General features: G+C 47.6%; 1 protein-coding gene across 2 annotated transcripts in view; it reads right to left on the minus strand.

Moving 5' to 3' along the window:
- The window catches only part of LOC311511395 (opioid-binding protein/cell adhesion molecule homolog), a 705,875-nt gene that overhangs the window by 628,539 nt on the left and 62,607 nt on the right, over positions 1-14,729 (minus strand). The gene's annotated exons all lie outside the window — the stretch shown is intronic.

The following is a 14,729-nucleotide window of genomic DNA, read 5'->3' on the forward strand; positions in this document are numbered from 1 at the left end:
CCTTATTCACACGTGACATGAGGGGCTTGTGCAATTTCTCTTTCATAAATCCCTGAAGGAATTTCACTCAAAGGCTCAAGGAAAATTAAAAGGAGAGACCGGCAAGGTCCTATTCTTCTTCTTTGTCGAAGGGTGCTGAGTAGAACGTCCCATCCTCCTGTCTCTTTTATTAGCATTCTGGAGCAAACGCTATGTAAAATTAAAGAGAGAGAGTGAGGAGAGAGAGAGAGAGAGAGAAGACAAGGCTTTAAACAGCACAAACTGCAATCTTCTCTTTGGGGTGGGGTAATTTTCTGAGATAAGTGAGCTATACGGACATCCAGCAGCCTAAGAACATAAGAATGGCCATATTGGGTCAGACCAAAGGTCCACCTAGCCCAGTATCCTGTCTTCCAGGCAATGCCAGGTGCCCCAGAGGGAATGAACAGAACAGGTTATAATCAAGTGATCCATCCCCTGTTGCCCATTCCCAGCTTCTGGCAAGCAGAGGCTAGGGACACCATTCCTGCCCATCCTGGCTAACAGCCATTGATGGATTTATCCTCCATGAACTTTGAACCCTATTATAGTCCTGGCCTTCACAACCTCCTCTGGCAAGGAGTTCCACAGGTTGACTGTGTGTTGTGTGAAAAAATACTTCCTTTTATTTGTTTTAAATCTGCTACCTATTAATTTCATTTGGTCTGACCTATCTCAGGAGGAGACCTTCTTGTCTGAACAGATGCACCCCTAGCACATGATTTGCTGACTCCCCTCTGGTCCTTTCGAACTTCTTGAAGGCAGCTCTATTAATGTAACCTTAACAGTGTCCCTCAATAGAGCTCCTTACCTTGGCAAATGGGCTTATTGTGATGGGAAGATGCAGGCACACAGCTATTCCTCTCAAGAGGGACTCCAACTTGCCTTGAGTGTGAGGAGGAGGATGGGGTATGAGGAATACAGGCAGGTGCTGCCATGTTTTAGTGAAACCTGAGCTGCCTTTTATAATAATACTGCACTTTACCTGTATTTACTAAACCTCACAACATTCATGGCAGAATCATCCTTCTTCTCTGTTGAGCTCTTTGGAAAATGTCCCCCCTCCCCACCCAGAGGAAAATTTCAGCAACACAAAATGGCGACTTTTCACTGAAGGAACCAAAATACAAACTGAAAAGCAGAGTTGGCTGGAAGCAGCCAAATCAGAAAAACATAGGGGTTTCCTGATAATTTTTCTTTTTTTTTAAAGGAAATCAGAATTTTCAACCGTAGGGAGTGCAGGATCAGGACTAATGGAGGAGTAAAAAGCAGGCTGCGCCCCTCCGTGAGAGCTGTCTCACTCCATCTCTCCTCTGTGTGTGTTGACATGAGCTGAGAAGAAGGAGCTTGCAAGTGACTTCTAAAACAAAGTTGTCAGTCATTACAAAGGAGGAGCGTGCTGTGCTATGAGTCATCTGAATGGCCTCTGCTCTTGCCAGAGAGGCTTCAGAGGCAAGGCTGATGGGATTGTCAGCAGTGTTTTCCCTTTACTCCGAGCAGCCTTTTAATGAGCAAATGTATCATGTGTTTAATTAAACCATGCTTTTCATATTCATCGCTCCTAATTTTGAGTAAATTTAGTGCTGGTAAAAAACGGCAGATTGACAGCCTGGGAGACTGGAGTCCTCCACTTACATCCTGACGATGGCTCCTGCATGAGACAAGCATCCCCTACATGCTGCTCGCTCACAAATGTGCCTCAATCCTCGTATGCTCCTTGAAAACAACAAGAATTTGGCCCCAAATGGCTGCAAACAGGACAACTGAGGGTAAGAGGGAGGGTTGGTTGAAATTTTCTTTTTTTCAAGTTTTTTGATGACAAATTTAAAAACAAAGGAAAGCAGAGTCATTCTGCCAACATTTCTGTTTCGCTGAAAACCCAGTTTTCTGTTGTAAAGATGAGTTGAATTGAAAATCTCAACCAGCCCCAGTTACGGAGCACCACAAGGCCCAAACCTCACTCCTTGGCAGGGCTCCTTGCTACCTCCACAGCTCACAGAGGGGCTGTGGTTTGAGTTTGGGTGTTTCGTGTAATCAGATGTGGGAGAGCGATAAGGATCTGCCCAGGCTGCAGCCATAATTTATGTTGCAAGAGCCCAAACTGCTGTTCAGTCACTTTGAAAGAAGTCACAGAGGAAGGGGACTGAAAATTGGATCCATTTATTTTCTCTCAACCTTCACCAATAGCTGCTGGTTATTTACCATTATCTCTCCTTGCACGTTGGTGTTAGGCTGAGTCCCTGCTGCAGGCTGCTAACAGCCTATGATTACCAAGTAGTGGAACACTAGTCGTAAAACCAGCCAGTACGGCTGCAAACAGTGGACAGCCCAATAAAGATCCTTCATGCCAGAGATAAAACAAACAGCCTCCAGGAAGGGGAGGCTGCAGCAGGAGAGGAGGGAACGAGAGATCCATGCAACATGCAGAACAGGGAGCTCACGCTAAAGGTACAGAGGGCTGAGTTCTGCTATCAGTGACTCCATTCCCTTTAGTAGAATCTCACCAGTTTAACTGAGTGCAGAATTTTGGTCTCCGCACTGTATATTGACATTACTGGCCTGTCCTCCCCCTATGTAAATCAGTGGCATATTGGCCCTAGGCACATGCTTAACTTTAAGCCCACAAGTAGTGCAACTCAAGTCAATGCTTCTATTCACATGCTTAAAGTCATGCATGTGCCTTAGTGCTTTGCTGGATCAGGACCAGAATGCTCAGTACCCTTGCAGGATCGAGCCCTAATGGCATTGCCTCCAGGATGCACACATTCACAGGGGTGAGGGGGTGGGCAGGATTGACTTCTGCCTGCTCTGTGACATTGCTGAGGTGAGAGAGACAGTCTCACCATATCTTGCAAGAACCCGGCAGAGCTAGGCCTTTGGTTGGCCAGCTTTCCACCCTGCTCCTGAACCCAAAGCTACCTCTTGCCCAGCTGCATTCTCAAAGGGTAACGCTGGGATCTGCACATGAAGTCCATTTTGTTCAAGTATCTTAACAGCTGGTTGGGAAGGTCCCTAACAGAAAAAAAAAGGCCAATAACGCCTGGTCTCTATGAGAAAGGGCACGCGAGAAAGAATATGAAATCGTACCATGGAAGCATGGCCACCGACAACTTCACAGCAACCGTGCTGCCCAGCAACTTCCTGCAACACTGGGGGGGGGGGAAATGGAGATTCTCCTCCTCCTAAAGGACAGGCCAGTGGAGCCAAAGTGGTGTCTGCCTCACCCAGCCGCAGAGTCGTGGTAGCACAGAAAGCAGGAGTGTAGGCATGGGAATAGCAACACACCTGAAACGTGTGGGTCTGTATTCAGCACAGCTCAGCTATGCCTCGGCGGCGGCTACTTGTGCAGCTATTTATTTCAGTGCTAGCTCGGTGAGAGCAAGAGCCGCATGGGAACACAAGCAGGGAATCACAGCCTTAGGATAGCATAGGCATAGCCTACCGTCCCTTGGGACAAAGGTGCTGAAGGCACGGATGGCATCTAACAATGAAATAATCACGTAGCATCAAATTGGGTGAGCTCTGACTTTTCAAACTCTGGTCCGGAGCTTAAAGCATGGCAGAAACAGCATGGAAAAGCAACCAGCTTTGCTGCCTTTCAAAACGATTCGAGGATTTCAAGTTCTATTTTCAACAGCTGGGCTGTATACTTGGAAATAATCAATATATTTATGAGAGGTGGTTGGAGAAAAAAGGCAAGTAGGTTTCAAAAACAATGTGAAAGGAAGAAACATTTTTTTCCTCTTTTGTTTGAAAATTTTCCATTATTTTAACTGGTTGGGAAAAAAAACCCTAAATTAAATTTTGGACATTTTTAAAAAATGCTATATCATTTCACTGGGGAAAACACTGTCACTTTGCATTGATTTTATTCCGTTAAAAAGGGAGGTGGGGGTAGAACTTAAAAAAACCCCAAACATTCCCCACCCTTTTCCAGTGGAGAAAAGTAAAAACCTGAGGGAAAAATGTCCCTCCTCCTCCCAATGTCCAAGATTGTGAGCTCTTTGGGGCACAGACAGTCTGATTGTTGGGTTTGTACAGCGCCTCTGAGGCTCCTAAGTGCTACCACACTACAAAATAATTAATCCTAATTCCAGCCAAAAGAGCGCAGTTTGACAAAATGACGGGGAAATGTCGGTCGGTTCTAAGAGGTATCAACACAAGGCCTGAGTCCCAGACATGCTGAACTCTCACCGTTCTAGGATGAGTCAAACTGGAGCTGTCAGCTCTGAATCAACACTGAAAACTCAGGTTTGGACACAAAACTGAGAACTAAAGAGTCATGAAAGCAAACAAAGCCAAGAAGGGCTAATGGGGGGAGGACAGAGATGCGAGGAGAGAGGTGTTATTCAGTTCTGTCTTGGCTTGGTCTTTTGTTTCTTTATTTTTAAAAAAAAAAAACAAACACCCCACACTGTGTCCCCTGGGCCAGAATTAGCATAATGCTCATTAATCATGTCGTCTTCTGTTCCTAGCCAGCTGTGGAAGCACTGTACCTTTAACAGATTTGGAATCAAATACGTGAATAGCTTCCACTGGGAGAGGGAAACACCGCCTTGCAATTTTGATCAGACCCATATTATCATCAGGATTTAGGTGGGAGAAGGCAGAGAATCCATCTCTTCCCTGCCAGTTCTCTAACCCCACCTATGATGGGGTTATACCAGAGCAGCACTGACAGCCTCTGGTAACCCAGATCACAATCCCTGCCAAGAGAGCAAGCCAGGAAGAAAGCATTTCTTTATCGCTTTTGGCAGCACCGAGGTTGGGCATGTCCACAAACCCAGCCTCACACCTGGGTAACGAGAAATACACTTGCCCCCATCGCCCACGCTCCCCCAACCCCAATAAATGCCTTTCAACCTTTAGTCCTGTTTGTTGCAGTCTTTAAGGGATGCATTCATTCTCCCTGCATCTCCCATCTCTCTTGGACAACTCCATGTAGTGTCATTTTCCATCCAGCTCCACCAAAAAGAGGGCTCTGGAGGGAGCCGCAGGGATCCCTCCAGATGTATTGCACTTTTATGTAGTGATCCAGCTCGCTGCAGCTCCAGCTTTTTCCATCCATCACAACTGGAATGACAGTAGAAGTCACTGGATCTTAGTAAAAAGAAAAGGAGTACTTGTGGCACCTTAGAGACTAACCAATTTATTTGAGCATGAGCTTTCGTGAGCTACAGCTCACTTCATCGGATGCATACCGTGGAAACTGCAGCAGACATTATATACACACAGAGATCATGAAACAATACCTCCTCCCACCCCACTGTCCTGCTGGTAATAGCTTATCTAAAGTGATCATCAAGTTGGGCCATTTCCAGCACAAATCCAGGTTTTCTCACCCTCCACCCCCCCCCCCACACACAAACTCACTCTCCTGCTGGTAATAGCCCATCCAAAGTGACAACTCTCTTCACAATGTGCATGATAATCAAGGTGGGCCATTTCCAGCACAAATCCAGGTTCTCTCACCCCCTCACCCCCCTCCAAAAACCACACACACACAAACTCACTATCCTGCTGGTAATAGCTCATCCAAAGTGACCACTCTCCCTACAATCATAGAATCATAGAATATCAGGGTTGGAAGGGACCCCAGAAGGTCATCTAGTCCAACCCCCTGCTCAAAGCAGGACCAATTCCCAGTTAAATCATCCCAGCCAGGGCTTTGTCAAGCCTGACCTTAAAAACCTCTAAGGAAGGAGATTCTACCACCTCCCTAGGTAACGCATTCCAGTGTTTCACCACCCTCTTAGTGAAAAAGTTTTTCCTAATATCCAATCTAAACCTCCCCCACTGCAACTTGAGACCATTACTCCTCGTTCTGCCATCTGCTACCATTGAGAACAGTCTAGAGCCATCCTCTTTGGAACCCCCTTTCAGGTAGTTGAAAGCAGCTATCAAATCCCCCCTCATTCTTCTCTTCTGCAGGCTAAACAATCCCAGCTCCCTCAGCCTCTCCTCATAACTCATGTGTTCCAGTCCCCTAATCATTTTTGTTGCCCTTCGCTGGACTCTCTCCAATTTCTCCACATCCTTCTTGTAGTGTGGGGCCCAAAACTGGACACAGTACTCCAGATGAGGCCTCACCAATGTCGAATAGAGGGGAACGATCACGTCCCTCGATCTGCTCGCTATGCCCCTACTTATACATCCCAAAATGCCATTGGCCTTCTTGGCAACAAGGGCACACTGCTGACTCATATCCAGCTTCTCATCCACTGTCACCCCTAGGTCCTTTTCCGCAGAACTGCTGCCTAGCCATTCGGTCCCTAGTCTGTAGCTGTGCATTGGGTTCTTCCGTCCTAAGTGCAGGACCCTGCACTTATCCTTATTGAACCTCATCAGATTTCTTTTGGCCCAATCCTCCAATTTGTCTAGGTCCTTCTGTATCCTATCCCTCCCCTCCAGCGTATCTACCACTCCTCCCAGTTTAGTATCATCCGCAAATTTGCTGAGAGTGCAATCCACACCATCCTCCAGATCATTTATGAAGATATTGAACAAAACCGGCCCCAGGACCGACCCTTGGGGCACTCCACTTGATACCGGCTGCCAACTAGACATGGAGCCATTGATCACTACCCGTTGAGCCCGACAATCTAGCCAGCTTTCTATCCACCTTATAGTGCATTCATCCAGCCCATACTTCCTTAACTTGCTGACAAGAATACTGTGGGAGACCGTCTCAAAAGCTTTGCTAAAGTCAAGAAACAATACATCCACTGCTTTCCCTTCATCCACAGAACCAGTAATCTCATCATAAAAGGCGATTAGATTAGTCAGGCATGACCTTCCCTTGGTGAATCCATGCTGGCTGTTCCTGATCACTTTCCTCTCATGCAAGTGCTTCAGGATTGATTCTTTGAGGACCTGCTCCATGATTTTTCCAGGGACTGAGGTGAGGCTGACTGGCCTGTAGTTCCCAGGATCCTCCTTCTTCCCTTTTTTAAAGATTGGCACTACATTAGCCTTTTTCCAGTCATCCGGGACTTCCCCGGTTCGCCACGAGTTTTCAAAGATAATGGCCAATGGCTCTGCAATCACAGCCGCCAATTCCTTCAGCACTCTCGGATGCAACTCGTCCGGCCCCATGGACTTGTGCACGTCCAGCTTTTCTAAATAGTCCCTAACCACCTCTATCTCCACAGAGGGCTGGCCATCTCTTCCCCATGTTGTGATGCCCAGCGCAGCAGTCTGGGAGCTGACCTTGTTAGTGAAAACAGAGGCAAAAAAAGCATTGAGTACATTAGCTTTTTCCACATCCTCTGTCACTAGGTTGCCTCCCTCATTCAGTAAGGGGCCCACACATTCCTTGGCTTTCTTCTTGTTGCCAACATACCTGAAGAAACCCTTCTTGTTACTCTTGACATCTCTGGCTAGCTGCAGCTCCAGGTGCGATTTGGCCCTCCTGATAACATTCCTACATGCCCGAGCAATATTTTTATACTCTTCCCTGGTCATATGTCCAACCTTCCACTTCTTGTAAGCTTCTTTTTTATGTTTAAGATCCGCTAGGATTTCACCATTAAGCCAAGCTGGTCGCCTGCCATATTTACTATTCTTTCGACTCATCGGGATGGTTTGTCCCTGTAACCTCAACAGGGATTCCTTGAAATACAGCCAGCTCTCCTGGACTCCTTTCCCCTTCAAGTTAGTCCCCCAGGGGATCCTGGCCATCCGTTCCCTGAGGGAGTCGAAGTCTGCTTTCCTGAAGTCCAGGGTCCGTATCCTGCTGGTTACCTTTCTTCCCTGCGTCAGGATCCTGAACTCAACCAACTCATGGTCACTGCCTCCCAGATTCCCATCCACTTTTGCTTCCCCCACTAATTCTACCCGGTTTGTGAGCAGCAGGTCAAGAAAAGCGCCCCCCCTAGTTGGCTCCTCTAGCACTTGCGCCAGGAAATTGTCCCCTACGCTTTCCAAAAACTTCCTGGATTGTCTATGCACCGCTGTATTGCTCTCCCAGCAGATATCAGGAAAATTAAAGTCACCCATGAGAATCAGGGCATGCGATCTAGTAGCTTCCGTGAGCTGCCGGAAGAAAGCCTCATCCACCTCATACCCCTGGTCCAGTGGTCTATAGCAGACTCCCACCACTACATCACTCTTGTTGCACACACTTCTAAACTTAATCCAGAGACACTCAGGTTTTTCTGCAGTTTTGTACCGGAGCTCTGAGCAGTCATACTGCTCCCTTACATACAGTGCTACTCCCCCACCTTTTCTGCCCTGCCTGTCCTTCCTGAACAGTTTATAACCATCCATGACAGTACTCCAGTCATGTGAGTTATCGCACCAAGTCTCTGTTATTCCGATCACGTCATAGTCCCTTGACATCACCAGGACCTCCAGTTCTCCCTGCTTGTTTCCAAGGCTTTGTGCATTTGTATATAAGCACTTGAGATAACCTGTTGATCGCCCCTCATTCCCAGTATGAGGCAGGAGCCCTCCCCTCACAGACATTCCTGCCTGTGCTTCCTCCCGGTATCCCGCTTTCCCACTTACCTCAGGGCTTTGGTCTCCTTCCCCCGGTGAACCTAGTTTAAAGCCCTCCTCACTAGGTTAGCCAGCCTGCTGGCAAAGATGCTCTTCCCTCTCTTCGTAAGATGGAGCCCGTCTCTGCCCAGCACTCCTCCTTCATGGAACACCATCCCATGGTCAAAGAAACCAAAGCCTTCTCTCCGACACCACCTGCGTAGCCATTCGTTGACTTCCACGATTCGACGTTCCCGACCTAGGCCTTTTCCTTCCACGGGGAGGATGGACGAGAACACCACTTGCACCTCCAACTCCTTTATCCTTCTTCCTAGAGCCACATAGTCTGCAGTGATCCGCTCAAGGTCATTCTTGGCAGTATCATTGGTGCCCACGTGGAGAAGCAGGAAGGGGTAGCGATCCGAGGGCTTGATGAGTCTCGGCAGTCTCTCCGTCACATCACGAATCTTAGCCCCTGGCAAGCAGCAGACTTCTCGGTTTTCCCGGTCAGGGCGGCAGATGTGCATGATAATCAAGGTGGGCCATGTCCAGCACAAATCCAGGCTTTCTCACCCCCCCCCCTTTTTTTTCCGGGGACACACACACACGCACACAAACTCACTCTCCTGCTGGCAATAGCTCATCCAAACTGACCACTCTAGGGAGTATACCGGGGAAGGGGGAGGTAATAATAATAAATAAGTACATCATGCAGAGCCCCTGGGGGTGATTAGGGATGGGGGGGGTCTGTGGAGGGGGCGGTCAGGGGACAAGGAGCAGGGGTGCTTAGATATGAGGTGGGGTCTTGGGAGGGGTGGTTAGGGGCAGGGGGTCTCTGGAGGGGGGTAGTCAGTGGACAAGGAGCCAGGTGGTTGGATGGGTCGGGAGTTCTGGGGGGTCAGTCAGGGGCAGGAAGTGACTATTAATCATGGAAATACTTGAGGCCAAAGCAAGTTCGATATACCGCGGTTTCACCTATAACGTGGTAACATTTTTTTGGCTCCCAAGGACAGTGTAATATCGAGGTAGGTGTGTACTATACAGATTTCATGGGGACGACCAGTGTTTTACAAACTGGGGGCCCTGACCCAAAAAGGGGCTGTGGGGGGAGTCACAAAGTTATCGTGGGGGGGGTCGGGTCCCAGTGTTCCCATCCTTAAATTTGTGCTACCTTCAGAACTGGGTGGCTGGAGAGTGGTGGCTGCTGGGTGAGGGACTAGCTCTGAAGGAGGCAGAGCAGAAGTAAAGGGTGGCAATACTGTGACCCCCTTACAATAACCTTGAAACGCCCCTCACCCCCTGCCTCCCCCAGCCTCTTTTGGGTCAGGACCCTTACAGTTACAACACCCTGACATTTCAGATTTAAATAGCTGAAATCATGAAATTTACAATTTTTAAAATTCCATGACCATGAAATTGACCAAAATGGATAGTGAATTTGGTAGGACCCTACCAATGAAGTTCTGAAAGTCATTCTTCCGCACCCCCACTTGCATCTGGCTCCTCCCCAGAACCTCCAGTGCCAAAGGTTGACAGAGCTACCTGACAGCCAATGGAAATGCCATGCTTCTCCAGCTGTGTGATTGAATTCACAATAATGTATTCAATTTCCAGAAAGGCGTTTGACAGAATTTTCCCGACAGCCACAGAGATTAATGCGTGTGCCAAAAGCAATTTCGTTAGCAGAGCCAACTACCAAGGGCCAATGTAGTTCTCTCCCCCACTCCCAATTATTCCACAATACCCACTTCATTTTTCTGAGTAACAGATCAGGTAGTTAAGGGGTTAGTCAGAGATCAAGAAAAGTGGCAGGCTTGAGTTTTGCATTCTAGATTGCTGTTGACTGGCAAGCCGGTTTAGGAAATCCAGTTAGTAAATGGTTAAAAAGGAAATGGATGACCAAAGTAGATAAGAAATGCAAAGTAGATAAGAAATGCAATTTCATTAACTTAAGGGTTTTTCTGAGGAATCTGTTTGTTTTTTGCTCGCACCAAATATCAAATCGAGATGCAGGTAAATTCATTTTCATAAACATTGATTTTCATTCCCATCAAATCTATCTAATCCAGCTCTCTCTATGAAATCCCTTAAGTAGAGGCTTGCTCTCTCACACAGTGTATTCCACAGCTGTGTAAGTCTCACAGAGCTGGTAGAAAATACCAAGCGTGGGTGGCGCTGCAAGTTCCCAGCAAGCTCCGGTCGTGAATATTGCTGCACTTAAGATTTTTTCGCTGTGCAATCTCAAAACATATGGCTTTAATGTATTGCAAGTCACCTCTGATCAAGATCAAGGTTCAGATCTATCTTGGGCCCAACATAAGACCAGCAGGTGCTACTTGCAGGTCAGAACTGAAGGGCGTATGCGGAGTGATGTGTGTGTGGAGGGGCTTAGCCAGAGCAGGAGAGGAACAACAGGGGGGCTCTGCCCTTCAGGACTGAGGTGTATTGGCAGAGCCCAGGAGAGGAATGACAGGTCAAAATCGGGGTAGATTAGGAGAAATGTCTGTATTTGCCGAGCCATGGTGGGCAGAGGCCTGAGAACCGGTGCAGTGCATTGGCACAGCTCTGCATGTGTATTTAGGGGGAGAAGCCAGGTTTGGCAAAGGAGTGGGTATTATAACAGAGCGATTGTGTTGGTTGCCAAGGGCTGGCTCCGCCGAGGTTGCTGCCAGTCAGGATTGAGGCACATTGACAGAGCTGGGGTGATCGAGGTGAGGAACGAGGTGCTGTGGGCAGAGCTCAAGAGGAGCTGGTCTAACCCACCGGCATAGATGCTGCTGGCTTGCGTTCTGCCTGGCTCTCAACCCCATCATTTCCTTGGACTCTCCCGAGCGGAGTCACCAAAATATAAATAAATAAAACCCTCCCGAGTCTCATCAAGGGGAAATGATGCTACACTGTTGGCAGATGTGTCACGTCAGAAAGGGAAAGGTTATTCGGCACAGACATCACAGCCACGCTTTCAGGGGCCACTTAAAAAATCTGACTTGCTTGTGACTTGGTCCATCAATACAATGGACTCAATGGTCACTGCCAAATTGTTTTCTCGCTCCCTCTCTCTATTTGTAGAAGTTCACAAATCACTCAATGTCCGGCTCAGAATTACAGGCTGAGAAGGCAGAGATGGGAAACAAGAAAGTGCCATAATTCATTTACTGGCCTTTCTACCGTGTTCCTCTGAGTTCTCCACAGTCACGAAGGAATGTATCCCCAGCACACCTCTCTGAGGTTAGGTAGTGCTATTGTCACCCTCATTTGTAAAATGGGGAAACTGAGGCACGGGCAGGGGGAAGCAACTTGCCCAAGTCTACACAGCAAGTTAGTGGCAGAGACCAGAATAGAATCCAGGTGTCCTGATTTGGAGGCCAGTGTCTTCAAACTAACTACCCCCTCTTACATTACTAAGATTGTGAGCTCTTTGGGGAAGGGACTGACTTTTTGATCTGTGTTTGTACAGCGCCTAGCACAAAGGGTCCTGGTCCATGACTAGAGCTCCTAGGTACTATGGCGATACAAATGATAAACAGAAATAATAACGTGGAGGAAGCTTAAGGTGAGGGTGCTGCCGACTCTTACAATATTTGGTGTTTCTCTTAAAGCCCCAGAACCTGGAGTCATGTGATTATATGAGAATCTCAACTTTTGTAATATGAAAAACAAGTTTATAGCCCTCATGGTTGTGTAAGAAAGCTTGAAAGTGTGACCCAGAGGACATCTAACATAACATACAGCAGTGAGCCTCTGCACCTGGGTTGACAGGCTCGGGTTTACAGGGCTTGAGCTACAGCGCTAAAAGTAGCTGTGTAGATGGTGCGGCTCAGGCACTGAAGTCTAGCAAGGAGGGGTGGCCCTCAGAACTGAGCCGGAGTGTCTACACAGCTATTTTGAGCCTGAGTCTGTCGAGCCAGGTTTGGAGGCTCACTGCCACTGGCTGTGTAGATCTCCACTGGGAGGCTCTGAAAAACCAGAGGGCGAAGGAAAGGAACTCAATGTTTATTTTATTCTATTTCATTATTTTTAAGTCAATCTCTGGATTTTTTGCCCCGACTCATGCTTTGTTGATCAATTACGGTTGGCGACCCTGGTGCTACTCCCCCCTCAACGCTGTTGTGAAACAGAGCCTTTTCCAGGGTTGCTGAGCCAGCTCCTTTCAGCCAGCTAAATTCACAATCCCAGTCACGGGACTCGAACTCTCAGCCTCCAGAAAGCTAAAGCAGCTGCATTTCCACGCAGTAGCTCCGCAACAAATTTCACGCTCACCTAACAAACCTAAACCGAACAACGCTTCAGTCAGTGCAGACTAGACCACAGCAAATTACTCTCGCTGCCTGCGGCAATGCTTAAAGCATTTTAAACAACCTTACTCAGAAAGCAACAAGGTAGATGGAGGTAGGAGACAACAACCGCCCCTTTCTCTATTTCACAACAGCGCTGTGCGTCTCCTAACATGGGCCTTTCTCTGCACATCGGGTGCTGCATTGAAATACTTACAGTCTGGGAACTGGAAGAAGGAATACACGGGGGACTTGTAGTAGCTCAGTTCCTGCCCAGTACTCTTAGCACTTCCCAGGATTGAGCCAGGGTGAAGAGGGGAAGGAGGCATTTCAATTCTTAAAGTGTCACATGGAATTTATCTTCCCCGACCACAAACAAAAATTAAGAAACGCACTGCCTTGCAGATTTAATATGGTCCTGGTGACAGGGCTGCCAGGAGCTCAGGAATTCGGAGCTGAGGAACCGGGAGAGCTCGTAACAGAATCTTAATGGGTTTCCTTTCTAAATACAAATAAATAAATAAATAAATAAATAAAAACATAATCATAAACCTCTGATGGAGACCTTGCAGTGAAATATCATTTGCAAAGGAACCAGCTACAGACAGGTCTTTTGCTCCCGGGCCAAAGGTCAGATGCTTATCATGGCAATCCCAGCCAGCAAAACGAACTTCTCTTGTGGGGGTGAGATGCAGGCCCCTGCGCAGACGGTAAGAGAAGAGCGGGAGGTCGTGCACAGTTGATTGCTGCCCTCTGAGGTGGGGGAGCTGTCTCGCTAAGGAGGAAGATGAAGCACTTAGGAGACAAGAATCTAGGGGAATGGGAGCAGGCGGAAGGACTGGGTGCAAGAGTCCAAGCTCGAGCTCTGAGGAAGGAAGGATCTCTCCATGGGGGTGTAAAATTTGGGTTGATCTAAGGCCCATTTAGCCTCAGTCCACTGGTATGTTCTTGGCATGGCCATGCTTGCTCAGGCTATTCCTTCCCCTGTCACCTTTTACTACCTCCCCTCCCACCACCACCACCTTGTTTTTCTTTTTTGCTGGTTTCCGTTTGCAGCCTAATGCTGCTGTCCCTGCCTTGGGGGAAACGAATGAACATCAGCCTCTTGCCATACTCTGCCTCAAAGAGCACTCCCTCACCTCCAAGAGCGTTCCCACTCTGAACATCTCATGGACAAAGCAGCATGGTAATTAGCAATGGACCAAGGAGACGCTGTGTGGCCACAGATTACGGCTAGGGTTTGAGCCAGATTTAGAGCTCAGGTTCGGATTTCATGGCACTGAAGTGTCACAGGCTGTTCTGAGGATATTTCAGCCCCAAATGAGGGAAGTTCTCAGAACAAAGCGGATTCAATATGGCAGACATCTTGCAAGTAACTGACATTCAGGGATTACTGCCAGGTGGAATGGGGGATAACTCCTAAATTCAGCTCTTCCGACGAGGCTCCTGCCACACCCAAAACAAACCCAGAAGATCAGCCCTTTCCAAAATTTGGATCCAACCTGGAGTCAAAAACTGTAGAAGCAAAGGAACTTTTATCTACTTCCAGAAGCCCCAAGGTGTTCAGATCCATGTGGGTGGTATCGGCCTGTCTCTGACAATACCCATCTGAATAGCGTGCCCTTCTATAGCTCTTCTCAACCAAAGCCAAAGAATTTTATCAACATGCATTCACTGATCATCACACAGCAAATATATTGCTCCTCATCTGGGAGACAATGAATCGGGTAGTTGAGTGGGACTAAGGAGACCTCGACTCTTCCATTGGCCTACTAGCTACTTCATCTCCTTATCCCTCAGTTTCCCCATATGTTAAATGAAGATGATATTTTTCTTCTTTGTAAAGTCCTTGGAAATCTATGACTTAAATGTGCTATGACTAGTAAATAAAATGAAAGAGAAGTATTATGTTAGAGGTGGGGAAATTGAGATATGGAGGTGAAGAGAGATGCCCAAGGT

This window comes from Lepidochelys olivacea, assembly GCF_965140295.1.
Source record: "Lepidochelys olivacea isolate rLepOli2 genome assembly, chromosome: 22".
NCBI classification, from domain to species: Eukaryota; Metazoa; Chordata; order Testudines; family Cheloniidae; genus Lepidochelys; species Lepidochelys olivacea.